Source organism: Etheostoma spectabile, chromosome 7 (assembly GCF_008692095.1).
Source record: "Etheostoma spectabile isolate EspeVRDwgs_2016 chromosome 7, UIUC_Espe_1.0, whole genome shotgun sequence".
Lineage (NCBI taxonomy): Eukaryota > Metazoa > Chordata > Actinopteri > Perciformes > Percidae > Etheostoma > Etheostoma spectabile.
Window position 1 is genome coordinate 9,324,932 of NC_045739.1, and position 17,429 is coordinate 9,342,360.

At 40.3% G+C, this 17,429-nt stretch overlaps 1 protein-coding gene and 1 long non-coding RNA gene across 2 annotated transcripts in view; one reads left to right on the forward strand and one right to left on the reverse strand.

The window, feature by feature from the left end:
- LOC116692796 (uncharacterized) overlaps nt 1-6,792 on the reverse strand; it is a 10,659-nt gene extending 3,867 nt beyond the window's left edge. Inside the window, exon 1 of the long non-coding RNA XR_004332784.1 lies at nt 6,779-6,792. This is a non-coding gene — a long non-coding RNA (uncharacterized LOC116692796). The remainder of the gene's footprint in view (nt 1-6,778) is intronic.
- Nucleotides 1-17,429, forward strand: part of LOC116692795 (chemokine-like protein TAFA-2) — a 78,012-nt gene that overhangs the window by 1,002 nt on the left and 59,581 nt on the right. The window lies entirely within an intron of this gene.

Here is a 17,429-nt window from a genome sequence, read left to right on the forward strand (position 1 = left end):
ACACACACACACACACACACACACACACGTTCCATGTTGACTGTTTCTATAAGCTGTGGTGTGTCCAGAGATGCTATATAAGTATGTTGTCACCTTATTTCATGGAGAAAGAACACATAGTCTTGTGTGCAGCACCATGGATCACCTGATGTACTGTAGATGGTGATTCATAAGATGACCTTTATTGGTGACAGTATCTATAGTGCATCCATTTGGTAGAAGGCTAGAGTCTGTGAGGTGTTGAAGTTCTTGGCTACTTTTAGCTCTGGATATGTTAACATACATTGTCAGAAGTAACAAGGGAGCATTTGTGTCTCCTCATTATGTCTCTGGCCTTTTCATGACCTTGAGTTGTTTATTGATCCTTATGTGTGCATACAAGCTGGTTTGATTTAAACAAATATGGTCATCCTGACTGTGAATATATTTTTGACATCCTACTGATCCATCTTTAAGTAATGAAATAAAGAGGAAGCATCGGACACTAAGACATGATTGACAGAAAAGCAGGGTCAAAGATTCTGTGTTAGAGTTTATGGGGAAAAATGTAAAAAGAAACAAATAAATGTGCGGCCACTGACTAGTTGCTCCTAGAATGGTTCTCAAATGCATTAAAAAGATGATGAATACCATCATGAAATGTTACTAGTCACCAGTTCATTCAATAAACACTTTGGGTTTTTCTGCTCACATTACTAATTCCAGGTACATAGATGTGACAAAGGGAGGAGATGGAGAGTTAGAAAGGGAGAGAATGACAGAGGAAGGAAGACTAAGAATGGCAAGTGAGCAAGATATAAGGTTGTTTAGATCTTCATTTCTTGTACAGTAATAAAGCTGAAACATGTTGCATCTATATCAAAATCACTTTTGTGCCAAGTCATAAAACAATTAGTGTTGCAGCCTCTTTCTTGTGACAGGTTGCACACCCACTGTAATAAATAAAAAACAACAGTATAGTACTTATCATTCGTGTGTTACTTCTTAAATTTGAATTACCCTGTTGGCTGAATCACATTGTATCTCTGTCAAAACCAGGCAAACAATTGAACTGAAACTAAAAAGGGCAGTCGGAGAGCGCAGACCTCCGCCAGTGTCATGCCCTACTGTATCTCGCATGTTGACAAAAGTGACACATAATTTGTAATAATAGGAGAGATGGAGAAGGTGACATGGTAAAGACTTTTAGATTGAGGACATTTTTGAGTTTGCAGGTTGGTTTAGGTTAAATAAAGTTTTGGTTAAGGTTTACGTTATGGGCTGTATTTTGTCAAAGGAGGTCTTGACTCTCTACAAGAATAAAAATACAAAGGTGCAGTATTTGTGCATACTTGATTGATCATGTGTGTACCGATGTCTGCGAGTGCATGTATAAATGTGTCTTTGTTTTTTTTACAATTTTTTAAAATCGTTTCATGCCTTTATTACATAGCGATTAGTGGAAAGGTGACAGGAAGGAGAGCGAGATGCAACAAATGTCATGGTGGGCGTCTTAATCCCTGGACCACAGGGACATCCCAGTGTGTGTTTGCTTTTTGAAAATGAATGGCTGCATGTGATAAAACACGGCTTTGCAAGCCAGCAGAGTACTTAAATTACCTTTTTTACCAATTCTAATATTATTACATTCTGAAGTTTGATTGTTGTTATCACACAGACATTGTACCCTTACCATTTGGGACACTTTTAACACACAAATTCTCTTTTCCTGTATTCTCTCTCTTACTTCTTCTGCCAATTAGCCCTCTGGGTCATGTGAATAATGTCAAAGCTGATGTCCAGAGAGAGAGAGAGAGAGAGAAAGAGAGAGAGATTCAAGAAGAAGAGCAACAAGGACAGCTCTAAAATGTGTGTAAAAGGTGAACTTGTTTACATTTGCTACCTCCTATAGCTGTGCGTGATTAGAAGAGAAAAGAAGATAATGAAAAAAAGAACAATAATGAAAAACAGGAACACGTGACAGACACCTAGAGAAAGAGAAAAGAAGAGGTAAAATGGGGACTATAACTCTATCGAATTACAATTTCCACTCTGTTATTACACACTATACATGCACTAATGGAGAGATGCCATTGTGAGTGGGCTGCCAGTGTTGGACCAGCGCCCTGAGCTTTTGAGGGGGGGTTAGTTCCTTGCTCAATACCACCTTGGTAGTGCCCAGGAGTTGAACTGGCATCTCTCCAGCTATCAATCCACACTCCGTACTTTGGTCCAAATGGGGACTTTAACCAGCGACCCTCCAGTTCCCAACCCAACTCCCTACGGACTGAGCTACCGCCGCCCTTTAGGTAAAAAGCATGTATCCTGTATTTCATTGGCCATCTCCAGTAGCTGTGTGAGGTGTGCCGAGGCCCAGGGGGGACGAGTAGCCACTCTAAATGTTTGTAACCACATAAAGAAATTGTTTCCGGGAGATCGGGCCCCGTAAATTCATTCCTAGCCGCCAGCCCTGTTCTTATCCCACCTCCCAAAGGTGAGCTATAACATCCAAACACATATTTTTTAGATTCTTTCTGTCTCCCCGCTTGCGGACACGGAGAGGTGGGGGGGGGAGAGAGAGAGAGAGGCAGACAGACAGACAGACAAACACACTCACTCACTCACTCACTCACACTCACTCACACTCACACTCACACACACACACACACACACACACACACACACACACACACACACACACACACCGTCCCTCCCCACCAGACATCTTTCACAACTTCATCTGTATGCAATACACAGATGTTTTTGTGACTTTTTTGTGGGAAAATACACATTCATACAAACACGTAGACACATTACTTTACTCCCAAATGCCTTGTGTGGAACAGTAACGGTGACAGCTACAACAGTATCAGTACCTGCTGTGGAACAGAACAGCGTCAGAGGGAAACAGCAGCAGATGCTGCGCTCACAGCTTCAGGATTACCTTAGCCTGAACAAACTCCATTACTGCCTCTATTACCCAGGTATACACAGCCCGGGAAAAAGCACTTTGCAGAACCACTGTTTACCCAAGCCCTCTGTGCCCCACATACTGTTTCCCTTGACTGCAGAGCAAGGGAGTGGTGAAGTCCAGAAGGAGAGGAAGAAAGAAGCTTATTTTTCAGGGACTGTTTTTTGTCAAAGCCAGGACAGCCAGTGTAGAGCTGTAGTTGGTTTATTTAGTAGTGAAATAAGAGAAAATTAATTATTAATCAACTAGTTATTTGTTTGTCAGAAATTGAATGGCAACTATTTTTTCCAACCCATCCATGTATAAGTACACAGTAGGGAGAATATTTTGTTTCTCTGGGGCCAATGGTGCTGGATTTAACATTTAGGGAGTATAAACATAACGTCAACATAAGTTGGAAGAGGACAACAAACCATTAAATAGCAAAAGACCAGACAGAGTCAGTGCAGGAATTTAAAATGTATAGGCCTTTGTAAAACAGAAAATGTTTAAAAATGCCTGGTTCTTACTTCTCAAATATGAGGTGGTGCTGTTTTTCTATACTTACCGTAACATCACAGCTGAGCCACGTGCAAAACTTTAACCACAGTCTGCACAGCAGCAGTTCATATGGACCAAACTGTAGTCCGTTTTTCATTGCTTGAACACAGTTTTCAAAAGTCTACACACTTATCCCATGGCTTTAACCACAACCTGAACAACACTGTGGATTCACAGCACTTTGTTCAACTGCTAACCCACTGCTGTATACACTGTTAACCACACATTTAAATCAGAATGCATTTCAGCCTAGGCAGATGTCTTGTTTTAGACTTGCACTGTACCGTTTGAGAAAAACAGTTAAAACGGTTAAAATAACCAAGATACCAATATACAAAAAAATATATATAAATATTGATTTGTGTGAAGTCACTCAAATTATTCAAACTGTAAAGATGAAATTTTTCTAATTTCTGAATTTGTGTTTGATGCTAGTGTTTTTACTCTCAGTGTGTTCTAAGTTCTAGGTGTGTATTGTCTCAGTGAGGATTATTCATTCATTCAGTTTTGCTGCACTGAGCCTGTTTTGAGACGTGTGTGAAGAGTTGTGTTGCGGGTGATGTGAACTGTTTAGCTCAGGGGGACTGTTGGTAATGCACAACGTGCTTCAGTTTTGTCATTTAGCAATCCAAAAAAAAAACTTTTGCAAACTTCTGGCGCTTACTGCCATATTGTATTTATTTAAATGTATTTGAGATTAATTTGAGAGTCGGACAAAATACCATGCAAATAAATTAATACATTTATAGAAAATATAAGTTGGTAATAGATAATGATAATTTTTTGTGACAAAGAGACAGAGAAGACAAGGGATATTTCACTGTGAAAGTGCTTTCCTTCTTTAACTAATGAGAGTATGTGATAAATAGGGCAACGGTGAGTGATACTTTCTGTGTGTGTGTGCGTGTGTGTGTGTGTGTGTGTGTATACAGTAAACCCGAGTGTTGTCCGAAGCTGTATATGATTGCTGTGCCGGCAATACAATTCTGAATAGTGTAAGTGGATGTGCAGAAGGTTAATAAGGGAGAGAATGAGAGAGAGGATGAGTGAGCATGTGATTGTGTGTGTGTGTGTGTGTGTGTGTGTGTGTGTGTGTGTGTGTGTGTGTGTGTGTGTGTGTGTGTGTGTTTATGTCTGCAGTGAATGATGATGTGCCATGTATTTGAGTTGAAAGCCATCCATCAACCTCATCAGTGACTGGGATCCTGTCATTACATGTTTCCCTTCATTTACACTGTTAATGGCCATCCCTCCTGACCAAACTCTCTGCTGTGCTGTCTCACTCTCAAATGTTCATTTTAGCATAGAGGTGGATTAGTTAAGCCCAGTTAAAAAGATTCACAGTCACTGACTATGCAATTTGTTAATTTCCCCCCCCAAAGTTAAGCAATCAAATGCACTGCAGTGTGTGTATCAGTAAGTGAATGCATAACTTCTTTTCTTTTAATAAAAAGTTTATTAAGAAGTAAGGTATACTGAGTTGACCCCGCTGGTATAAGCTACTGATTCAGTCAGTGACAATAGTAATTCAGTATAGTCAGTTTACTGTGAAGATTCGGTATTAAAGATTTGGTCGTACATGTAGTGAACTCCTCTGTTGTCAGGTTTGCTTCATTGGCATGACTATAATCAATAACAACACTGCGAAAGTAGGTACGATACGTACGATGTTTATGATTTAAGTATAACAATTTGCACATCTTTCTGAAAAGACAAGTGGTTTCCACATTACTACATACTGCACTATAATAAAAGCTAATCATTGAAAGCAATTCACAAAAACACAAAAAAGATAGTATTTAGTTTCATAATTGAATGTAATGTCTCTCTTTCACACTCAGCTACATACACTTAGAGATGGATAACAGCATGAATGCATGTTATTATGGCAATGCTCTTTGCACCTCTGTCATTACACTTAATACACCCTCATGCTTTTCTACCTCAATGATGCTCAGAATAATTGAAATCCCCTCCTAAATATCAATACATTACATTGTGTTGAAGCCGTGTTTTAGATTGCAAGGCAAGGAATTTGCCTTCTAAGCATTTTTTTGACATCAGTTTTGTGTTGCAGAACTGTAAAATCCGCAGGTTTAATGAGGTATAATTAAAAATATTTCAGAATTATTAGATTGTGGTGGATGCTGCGGTAACATGGCAGCTAAAATTATTGTATGCAGGTTAACTATGGTTGCTATTGTAGCAGCCAACTCTGCTGCGACATGTTGCAGCTTCTTAAGAAAGCAATTTGATTTGTTGAATTTGGCGCAGCTATAGCTTCTGCTAATGAGTCTGCAGTGACAGGAGTCTCCACCAGTGTGTGGGCTGTGGATGTACTATCCCTTTCAGCGGTGGTAATAAACGGACCGACACAGACACTGTAGCTTTGGCAGCGTCACGGCTGACTCATTATGGCTGACGGCTAAAAGGAGACGTTAGCCAGAAGTCAGAGCTACGTTATACACACTCAACGCTCCGGCAGCTTTCTACATCAACAACAACTACACAGCAATCACTGTGGTCATTAGGACAGCACAGTTTGGCCAGGCCTGACCTTGCGTGTTAGACTTGCCTCAGTCATTCCTTCGGCGATGGTGAAGGAAAATTTGGAAGCAATTGCCCTCCCAAAAGACTGTAACATGGGAACCACAGAGACATTCACAGTCACTGATGAACTGAGCTGCTGTTGAGTATAATGAGAGTTGTAAACTCACTCACTCACTTCTTTTCTTTAATAATTTCTACTCTTTTTTTGTGTCTGTGTGCAGCTCGGGGCCTATGCTACTGGCTGCCTGTGTTTGTCTCTGTATGCCCTTTTATCTTGTAGTCTTTCATTATGTTCTTATAAGTGGAACCACTAGCTATTTTATAGCTGCTTCATTAGGTTGGCAGGCAAGCCCACAGCACATGTAATTATATCTAATTACGCAATTATGAATTCAGTATGAAGCTTTAGATTGGTATGTTTGAGCTGGCACATGTACACAGCAGTAATTACTGCAGTTTTGTGGGTTGTGCAAGTAGCTGGTCTCTAGCTTGAAGCCCACTAATGGCAGAGACCAACAAGGTGATGGAGATATATACAGTGTTGGCGAACACACAAACTTTGTGTCCATTAGCAACCAGTGGTGGATGTTTATTTACTGTAACTTGGTGCTTCTGCTCACACACTAGCATGTTAATTAGCTTGGTGCACTAAGTATACTAACTATAGAAGACATTGATAAGATAACAAGATAAGACAAGATAACACTGACTCAACAATTGAATCAGACAAACAAGCACACTCCAAACAGCTCATCTTGGCTACTAAATTAATTTAGACTCTCTTCTGACTGAGCATACAAAAACAAAAGAAAACCTTGGACTTGGACTGTTTTGTCCATCTTGACTTGGTTCTCATATTTTACTTAATGGGGCATTCAGACCAAAAAAAGTGATCTGGTGAGTTGCTGCAGTATTGTGCCGCGGAGCGAGCGTCAATGAAGCGACACATTTGTGAGACGTCCTGTTGTGTTCTTAAACCCCCCAACAAAGCACAAGTAGACTTTATATTTCAAAATAACTTTTTTCTGTCAGATTGTTAGAATTTTTAAAACAACATTTTCACATGAGAGAAAGAACAGAGACAAGCAAGACAGTGTGGCAGCAATAAAGGCCGATTTTTCCTGTTTACTGTACGGGATTCTCACAGCGCCTCCAACCGTAGCTCAAAACACACCGACAAGTCTGACCGCCTGTTACATGTTTGCAGCGTGACGTGAGGTCGCGTTTTCCAAAAGTTGCATTTTTGCCAGTCGGACGGCCGATGCAGGCCATCTGAACGCAGCCTAATGTTTAAACCGCCTACAGTTTAGCTTACCATGCTATCTTGCCATTGGCAGCTCATTCTTGTTGCGTTGCTGCCATCTGACTGGACCAGTGGAGCTGGAAATGGATGATATCGTGGTAATAGCTATATATAGGTGAGTTCAATAGAGGCTGTTGACACTGATAAAGCTTTATGGCTGGTGGGGCGCTGCATATGCGCCCTCCTCCACTAGCTGGCTGTCAGTGGTATCAACACTGCATTTTTTAGAAACATAACATTACGTATGCACTTTAGTCACTGAGAAATTTGTCAATTTGGCTTCAACTATAAATGGCAGTCTACCGACTAAACGGGAACTTCTTTTAGTTCTCCTTTTCTACATGCCATAACCATTCAAAACAGCTAGAGCGTTTCTGTTTTTCAACAAACGTTTCACACCAGCACTCCAATAGATGAGATTATAAAAAAAAACAGGGGAAGAGGGATATGAGCTATAGTAGGTGGTGCACTTCAGTTTTTCATATTTTTTTATAGCTCCTATTGAGGAAAGCAAGTGAGGCTGCAATGCTCCCAGTGTGTGTGCGAGACAGCGCTGACAGTAATACAAGCAGTATCTGACACCCCCTCCCAGGGATCACATCCTTAAGACGGTTTCTCTTACTAATCCCCTCCTAATATGACTAATATTATGATACTGCCATTACCCAGAGCACTCTGCGGGCACACAGAGGGAGAAAACTATAGCCATGCACATATGCATGCACACAAACAGCGGTGTTTGAGTCGGTTTTAGGTATTGATGTGCATTGTTTAATAAAATTAAACATCTTCCCTTGGGCAGCACTCTGACATCGCTCCATTTAGTGCATGTATATGGCGTGCTGTTTGTAAGCGGCTCATGCTGAAAATAACAGCAACATTTTGTCACATTTAGCTTCAAATAATGTTTAAAAAAACTGGTAATTTTTGAAGGTCACTTTTTTTGCACATTTACAATATTTGTCAACATGGAGATATTTTAAATAGTTAAATCCAAATATTAAATGTTATACCTAAATGTTAAATGTGAAATCTAAATGGTAAAACTAAATGTTAAATTTAAATCTAAATCGAAATGTTAAATCGAAATGTTAAATCGAAATGTTAAACCGAAATCTAAATCTAAATGTTAATGTAAAATCTAAATCTAAATGTTTAATCTAAATCTAAAGCTAAATGTGGAATCTAAATGTTAAATCTAAATGTTTGGGGTGAAACTAATATTTAACTAATATGCAAATTCCCAATGCCGGTAACCGGAAGCTTGAGGAGGTCATTGTGTGTTCATAGTGTCAGAAAGGCTAGCAAGAGCCTATCCCCGCCCGCCCCCGACCAGCTACGGTACTGTCGGCCATGGTCGCTCTGCGAAATGTCCAACTAATAAGCGTGAACATGACAGATCCGTCAAAGTGAGCCCCCTCGGGGCTGGCTATAGTAGCTACAGGTCATAAGTCCCACACCCTTCATAAAAGTGACACTAAAAACTCAAAGTACTCTTCAAATACAGTTTTTTTCCAAACGTGTTTATTATTTTAGGTAGTTATCACGATAATCCATGTCCAAAAGTCCATTTCCCCGGATGAGATAGTTTTTATTTGTTATTTGACACTATAAACGCACACTGACCTCCTCAAGCTTTTATTTTGGTACTTTGGCATTTTGAATTTGCATATTAGTAAAAAATGTAGTTTCAAACAAAACATTTAGGTTCAACGATTAGATTTAGCATTTAGATTTAGATTTAACGTTTAGATTTAGATTTAACATTTAGATTTAACATTTAGATTCAGATTTAAATTCAACATTTAGATTTAGCATTTAGATTCAACATTTAAGTTTAATATTTGGATTTAACTATTTAAAATATCTATATAAGTTGACAATTATTGTTGTAAATGTGCAAAAAAGTTACCCTTAAAAATACATACCAGTTTTTTAAAAGTCTGAAGCTAAATGTGCCAAAATGCTGCTTTACAAATGGTACCCCATACATGTATAGGTACTGAGTATGTGTACCTATATTCAGGCCTGTGTGTAAGAACAACAGAGTGTAAATTGTAATTTCCACTTGCGGGATTAATAAAGTATACATTATTATTATCTGTTTTAATGCTCTGTTTATGACTGAACACAGCATCTATATAGCTTTTAAATTTGAAATCTTAAACATCTAGTGCTGGTTTGGTTGTTTCTGGAGAAAACCATTTGTGTCAGTGCTGACAAAAAAACAAAACTTTATCAGTAAATGGTGTGATGAAATAGAACAGCGACTACAAAATGATATCTGGAACATCAGCAACATCTTTTTAGCACCAAAGATCATGTTACAATAACAAAAAGGATTTTACTCATAACCACTTTAAGATAATTTAGAATTGTATTATTTTTTTTCTGTTTACCTTTTTGGACAATTAAAGTTACAAAGTCAGTAGATAACACAACATTCCCTCAGTTTGAGTCAGGATAAGACTCGGGCTGTTTAAGAGAGACAGAGAAAGGCTTTGAATGAAGAACAAGAATTCTAATTTTAAAGCCATGAATTACCAAAAGACTGCTTTCAATTTGATTGAATCCAACTTTATTAGCATTCCGCCTGCCTTTATGCGATGAGGCTGAGCCGGCCTTGTGTCCTCGCCCGGGCTGCAGCTGTGGCAGGGAAGAGCACAAAGAAGAGCTTAATTTGTGATGTTGATGGCTTAAGGATTTTTGGTCACAAGGAATTACATTGTCAATTATTTTCTGTCAATATGTTTTCTACATGTTTTGTTGCTCTTACCTCACATAGAAATTATTTTGCTTTGACCTATTAAACATGTTTTACTACTATGTGAAAATGAGACAGCAATAAGTTTAATTTGTAGCCACACTAGCAGTATGGCTCTGTAGAGTTGGTCTGTTGGTTGGTCTGTTGGTCCACCACTTTGGAATATCTCCACAACTATTAGATGGATTGCCATAACATTTGGTAGAGACATTCATGATACCCACATCATGAATCGTAATGACTTTTGTGATCCTTTGAATTTTTCACTAGCACAGGGCTGGGGGAATTATCGATATTATATCAATATTGTAATGTGAGACCAGATTTTGTCTTTGATTTTGGATGAAATAATATTGTAATATGGTAAGTGTTTCCTGGTTTTAAAGGCTACATTATAGTAAAGTGATGTACTTTTCTTAACTTACCAGAATAGCTGTAGGCCTTTACCCACTTAGTCATTATATCCACATTACTGATGGTTATTTATCTAATTTTATTCGATTGTAAACCCTACAATATTGTCGCAATATCGACATTTAGGTATTTGGTCAGAATATTGTGATATCTGATTTTCTCCATATTGCCCAGCACTACACTAGCACTAACATGATGTTGACATTTTTGGTTTTGAGAAAAAATGAGACTCACAACCATGAGACAGATTGCCATGAAATTTGGCAAATAGATGAATATCCCCCTCAGGATAAATTATAGCAACTTAATCTCCTTAATTTTCATAGCACCATCATGAGGTAAAACATTTAATTTGTTTTATGACCTATACAACTAATGACATTAACCTCCGCTATACTGTGTTTGGCAAAAACATGATAAAATGCTAAACTAAGATGGTGAACATGATAAGGATTATACTTGCAAAACATCAGCATGTTAGCATTGTTATTGTTAGCATAGTGGCATTAGGATTTAACTGTGTGTGCCATTGTGCTTGAGTACATCCTCATAGAGCCACAAGCATTGCTGTCGTGTCCAGTCTTGTTTCTCGGATTTGATTCCGACTTGTTTTGCATGTTTTGTTATGCTTTTAACGGAGCAACGAAAAATATGGATGACTGGGATATTTACTTTACATAAAAGAGATTACAGCAGTGTGTTATGAGAGTAGCTTAGACCTAGAATGCCAGGTTTGTCATATGAGTAATGTACATGAGTGAGTGGTTGAGCGAGGAAACAAAAGCGAGGGGCAGCAGTGTTGGTGAGAGTAGTCTTTATCCACGAAGTTCCACTTTTGGGATTGCCCTGGTGCCGCAGGAAATTCCGCCGGATGCAAGTATGTCCGTTTACTTCCGCTTTCTTTCCGTTGGAATTTTAATCTCCACTGAATTGATGACTGTGGTTAACCACTCTTCAGATCTCTGCATGGTAAATTGAGACAGCTAGCTAGAGTTAGTTAGTAAAGGGAGTTAGCTAGGGAGTTGTAAAGTGAGCCTACAGTTAATAATAAACAACAAACTTCTCAAGGCACGGCGGCTTCATCTGCTCTTTATTCTGCCGATAAATTCTCCCCTGTGCTTCTCTACTACAGTCTGGTATCCCGAAACAGGAAAGGTGTACCAAGTGGATAAGCAAGGGAAACAGAGTTGGAATTATGATAATTAAGTGTTTATCAGTTCAATCTTATCACAAACGTGCCACATGATGACTAATAGTGAGATCCCCCATGTTGTATGCTGCAGGAATTAGTCAGACTGAGCTGTCAGTATCCTTCATATGGTCTGCTTAAAGGTGGGAATATTCTGCACAACCTGCATTCCCCTGACTACAGTAATGAGACCCATAAAGACCCTTGGACCCTCTTGCATGAACCACAACCAGGAAACAAACATGTTAACAGTAGTTGCTGTAACACAATTGGTATGCATGACATAAAGTCATCAGATCACAATTATTTCTCACTGAGAATTTTATCACTCTTAAAAATTCTGGACCCCCACATGATGAAGTGCAGATGACAGTGCTGCCCCGTGCTGTCCGAGGCAGAGGTGGGGGTGCTCTGCTGCATTAAAGACAGATTTGTTCACAGTTACAACTTCCCAGCATGGGGAGATGGTGATCTTAAGAATCTCCTTGACATTGCCTGGTCCTTCTCACCCCCGAAGGTGTTTGGAAAAGAGGAGTTAATGCAATGAGGCATGGTGTAGAGAAAATCTATCTGACGTAGAGTTGTTTGTTCATGGGGAGAAAGAGGAGAGGGGAGGTGTAGAGAAAATCTATCTGACGTGGAGTTGTTTGTTCATGGGGAGAAAGAGGAGAGGGGAGGGCAGCGGGTCGCTGCAAAGGAAGAACAGCTGCTGAAAAAACAATAGATAAACAATAGATGGAGTTTTGTGAAGCTTTCACTTTGAGTGTCATGAAGTATAATTACCTGTAGAATGCATGAGACTTAAATAGTTTTTTTGGGGAGGAACTCAGCATATCCTTGTGCTAACCTAGTTCAATTTCAACTTTAAAGCATCCCGTTTAAATATTAAACGAACCCTCTCCAATTCTGTCTTGATCTCTCTGTGAATGTGTGTTTGCTAGTGTAAGTGAGTGCATATGTCCATATATGCGCATGCACGTGTCAACTTGCACCTCATTAATAGATGATGACCCCGGCTGGACAGAGCTGTGGTAATGCACTTGTTGGTCATCTCTCTTTTTCTTGTCTTTCCATGTCCATCTCTCTTAAATCAACCACAGCTGCTATGGACTTGGAAGAACTGTGACGACTGAAATGGGAGTTGGGATAGGGTTGATATGAGGATCCTGTGTGTGCTAATGTGTGTGGGTGTGTGCTTGTGTGTGCGCGCAGGGTAAGCCTTAGGGGTAAGCTTTTAGAGGTCTGAGCAGAAGGGTGTGAGTGAGAAGGAGAAGACAGATTTGAGAAGTTATCTCTCACAGCAGGCCTCCTGTCCTGCCTGCACACATATTCACAAACACACATACATACACAGACACAAACATACATCATTCCCATCTGTAATCATGTTTAGCATGGCTCTCTCACACACAGTCCAGCCCAAACGCACTATCACATCAAACTGAATGTGTATGTGGACTGAGTCTGGCAGCTCTGTATTTGTTGTGCAGCAACAGCAAAATCTCTCCACTGTACCGCCTATTGCTCACCAGAAACAAGCCCTGAGCTGCAAGCAGACAGAACATTGCCCGGGATTGTGGGGTTGATGCTATTTTTACAGCCAGTGAGATGTGCTGAAAGAAAGCTTGACTCTCTTCTCCTCCCAGATACTTTAATAAGAATGGCTGCAGTTCTTGCTGTCTCACCTGTCTCTTTGTTACCAGAAAAATGAATACATGTTAGGGAGATACACTTAAATGGATAAATGGATGGATAAATTGAGTGAGAATACAATTTGCAGTTGCTTTGTTTCCTGCAAAAGCAGATTTGCACAAGGAGTCTGCGACTGTGTATGCATATGTGTGTGTGTGTGTGTGTGTGTGTGTGTGTGTGTGTGTGTGTGTTGTGTGTTGTGTGGTATGTTGTGCTCAAGTGCATGGCACAGAGTGAATCAATGCAGAGAATATAGTGGCAATTACTACAGCAGCCTGCAAGTGAACCTAGTGGAAACAACTAACTAATGCATGAATAAATAGCACAGTGAAATAGAATGCGTATCTGTGTGTGTGAGTGTTGTGGTGTGTGGTGGTGGTGTGTGTGTGTGTGTGTGTGTGTGTGTGTGTGTGTGTCTGTGTGTGTTACAGACTGGCCTGTAGATCTTAGACAGTCCATCTCTGTGCCAGCCAATTAACGAAGTGTGTAAACCGAGCTCATTTAAGAAACACAGCATGGTGCCGCACGCACGCACGTACGCAGGCACGCACACACACAGTCTCAGTATCAAGCCAGACTCTCTCGCTCCTCTCTCTCTCTCTCTCTCTCTCTCTCTCTCTCTCTCCCTCCTATTTCAAGCATACCATGCAAGTGACACAGGTCTACTACTAAGTGTCCACTTGTTTGTGGTTGCTACTGTGTGTATGTCCTTTTTGTGTCTGTGTGAACATGTCTGTGTGAATCTGTTTGGACAAGCTGTAAAAGATTGATTTAAAGTTTGTTGCTTTGAACTAACTGCCAAGTGCTGCCTCACTAACCCTCCGTGTTCAGAGAACAAAAGCTTTTCAAGGTCCCCACCTACAAACCATTCCTCTCTCTTTCTCTGTGTGTCTTCCTCTCTCCATGATTCGGTGCCTCTTGGCTTCTTCTTTTTTGCCTTACACTCATCTATAGTATTTCAATCTGGGTTCTCCATTTCTCAGACTCTGGCCTTCTGTTTTCAAGTAGGGGCTGAGTGCAGCACAAATATAAACTCTTCAATTGCTTAACTGTGTTATAATGTCGAGTCATGGACATGCTGTTTTGTTGGTATGGTGAGCGAGTGCTCAGCGTCAGTGTCTCTCTGCTCAATGAGACTTTGAAAAATAAGAAGCCAGGAGACTTAGGTGAAAATAATTTCCCTTACTGTGCTTAATAACTGTGATTCATGGAACTGTGTGGACTATCATTAGTCACCCAAATGAGGGAAGCAGAATACAGTGGGAACACAAGAATGTGACTGGATCAGATGATGCATTTTGTGTTATTCCTTTGAGGTCTGGGTGCTGAAAGACATTCCTGTCTCTCTTATTTCTGCCCAGCATGTGTCTTAATTTAAATCAACTCAATTTACTTTAATTCTGGTCGGTGGGGTTTATTAGCAAGAAAGGGAATGAGTGTTTCCAATGCTTCAAAATAAGATCGTAATGATAATGTGCTCAGCGGAGGATTTGGAGGATAGGGAAGTGAAGCTGCTGCATCCACATTTTGTCTACAGATTCTGGTCAGTTATGCAATCCAGTGCATCCAGTTATACCTCCGATGCTAAAAACTGTATGATCGTCATTATTATTCCAAGACAACATTAAGACAAGCATTTCTTTGAAATTCATCAGCCTCCTTATGGAGCTAAGCCCTAAATGGTTAACCTCCCACTACATTCAGAGGCATAAAACAGCAGCTCAAATTTACAAAGACGTGGACAGCCAAGCCAAAACACTAAGTCCTCATCCAACAGATGGGAGGTTTAAATACAAGCAACATCCTATATTGCCAAAGGGGAATCTAAGAATTGTGTCATTTTGTAACGCCTGACTGCAAACTGGTAATCAAAGACCCAAGAGCAAATCCTCCCCTGAGGCAAACATTCATGTATTCACATACACTTATGCAGCAGTATAGCCTGCGGGCCACCCATGGCTCCAACTTTACTCAGCACACAGCAAGACTGATCAGGGAAATACAGTATATAATGAGTTCAAACCCTTTTCTTTAAGAGATGGAGGTTCAAATATGGGCTGCATGCCCTGCCTGCACTTATGTGATTCATCCATCCTACCATCCATTTCCTCTTCACTTCCTGTCAAACCCTCTGCAACATGACAGTAGGAGTTGCCAGATTGGAGGGCTGCAAGGCTTGGTGAGATGCCAGTAGAGCCAGGTGGTGGGAATCTGTTGGAGATTAAACTGCTTGGTGACCAGCTACCCGGCTCACCCTGGCCCTAACAGACGTGACACCTGCTGGCGGATTGACCTGTGTGGCAGGTGTCATGGGTACGGGTGGCAGGTCAAAGCCTTCCCTTATCTCCCTCCTCCTAAATGGGGAGAGCTGTGGATGTGGGAGGTCATTTGGTGATGCTACCTGATGATTACCACTCGCCATAATGCCATGCAACTCTTCCAGACTATAGTCTTATTGCAATCCTATTTGAAGAGATGAGGATGTTGGACAATTTGGCATAATCCTGGATTTTGACAGTCAATGCCAAAAAAACAATTTAATTTTTACAATACCAATGAATGGTAATTGCAGTGGGTTTAAGGTATAATTAAAGGTATAGTTTAAGATTTTTAGAAATTTGCTTATTCACTTTCTGGCTGGAGTTAGATGACGATATCTATGCCATTCTAATGTCCAAAAGGTAAATATGAAGCTATAGCCAGCATGGTAAGCTTAGCACAAAGACAGGAAATGAAGAAAAGGTAACAAAATTCACCTCCAGCACTCTAACGGTGTTTTACCATTAATGGTACCTGCTCGGCTCGACTCGGCTCGACTCCACCGCGGTGCCCTGTTCTTCTTTTTCCTTTGCAGATTAGTACCACCTTGGCTGGTCGTCATAGCAGGACTTTGCCGTGACCTAACGCGACACACGCATGCACACACACACGCACACACACGCACACAGAACGTTGGTGTGTTGGTTTTGATTCTCGGCATGTGGCTTTTGGGGGGGGGGGTAATGTACAGGTAGCTTTGCCAACACTGGACATAAATTGCACGTGCTGCACTGATGAATTGTCCAATACGAACGTAATTCATAGGAATACTGGTCTGTTTATATTCACTATGATGCTGTATCAATGATGTAAACACATGATTTGTGTTGTGAATGTGTTTTAAATGGGGCTTTGATTAGGGAAATCTTGTTAACCCATTAAGGACCCTATTCTGTGTTTATGAATATAAATTTAAATCAGAGATACACATAATAGTCCAGTGAATATGCTGAGCCTCACACCATTTCAAGCTTTTGCTAAGATCGTTTAATGGGCACAAAGCTTTCTTGAGGAAAATATGAATCTGAATAAGTGATCTTGAAAAGAAAGAGGAAGGGACCTACGTTTCTTTGTAGCTAATATAGTAGCTAATAATATTCAGGGTCTCTCAATTTGTCCCAGTGCTCTTTATTCTCTCTCACTTGCTTTTGCTCTTCAGTGTAGTATCAAATCTATGCAAGTCACTGTGGAGCTGTAGACCTTTACCTGCTCTGGTCTGGCTGTGTTAAAGGTCAGATATGAGAGGATCCCACTCACTGGTCTCAGATACCAACATTGCCCACCTCCCACAGCTTGGATTAAGAGGCAAGGAGACAATGGCTGCCAGGAAATCACTTGTCCTCTGGCCTGTCAATAAGAGTCTGTATCTCTGTCAGGGGTGGATAGTGTACGCACAAACACAAAATCTGCATCCAAACATTTGAACAGACTGCTCTTGCAATTCTTATACCTCTGTGACCATTTAATTGTTTGTCCTCTGTTGAATTTGATGTAGCCTTTTACTGTGAGCTAGCACCCTACAGCTAACTACAGCTGCTAGATAGTAAAACCAGCGAGGGAAGAAATGCAATACTATCATTTATTGGCACCACAAGGAATTCCTTTAGGTGTCTGGTGTCCAACTTGGGTCCTTAGGCACAAACACAACAATATGGTGTTCTGGAAAAAAACAAGAATTCTCTCTTTAACAACCACCCTTAATTTTGGG